Consider the following 551-nt stretch of genomic DNA (forward strand, 5'->3'; position numbering starts at 1 on the left):
ACACACACACACACACATACACACACACACAAATATATATACACACACACATATATACACACACACACAAACATATATATACACACACACACACGTATATATTATGTATATATATTGCTCATTTTTACATTTTACCCCAGGACTCTGAAACAGCATCTACTTCTCTTCCAATTCCATTATCCTCTAGGGCTACAAAAGATTTAGTCAAAACTTAAATAAATCTTCCTATTGTGAAAGGTCAGTGTATGTTGCTCTTTCTGCAGATGATTATATACTGTTGGCCAGTAATTTCAAGTTGGAGAAGAGGAGCTGCCAAGAACCTGTTTAGAAACTGAGAAATTTTAGGCCAGGCATGGTGGCTCACGCCTGTAATCCCAGCACTTTGGGAGGCCGAGGCAGGTGGATCACCTGAGGTCAGGAGTTCGAGACCGGGCTGGTCAACACAGTGAAACCCTGTCTCTATTAAAAATACAAAAATTAGCCAGGCATGGTGGCATGTGCCTGTAGTCCCAGCTACTCAGGAGGCTGAGGTAGGAGAATTACTTAAACCT

The 551-nt window shown here is 41.4% G+C and overlaps 2 protein-coding genes across 3 annotated transcripts in view; one reads left to right on the forward strand and one right to left on the reverse strand.

Annotated features, from left to right (window-relative positions):
• Positions 1 to 551, forward strand: part of ARSG (arylsulfatase G) — a 146,610-nt gene that overhangs the window by 142,016 nt on the left and 4,043 nt on the right. The window lies entirely within an intron of this gene.
• Positions 1 to 551, reverse strand: part of WIPI1 (WD repeat domain, phosphoinositide interacting 1) — a 37,817-nt gene that overhangs the window by 17,167 nt on the left and 20,099 nt on the right. The window lies entirely within an intron of this gene.

The sequence above is a fragment of the Mandrillus leucophaeus genome, unplaced genomic scaffold, assembly GCF_000951045.1.
Source record: "Mandrillus leucophaeus isolate KB7577 unplaced genomic scaffold, Mleu.le_1.0 Scaffold1, whole genome shotgun sequence".
NCBI lineage: Eukaryota > Metazoa > Chordata > Mammalia > Primates > Cercopithecidae > Mandrillus > Mandrillus leucophaeus.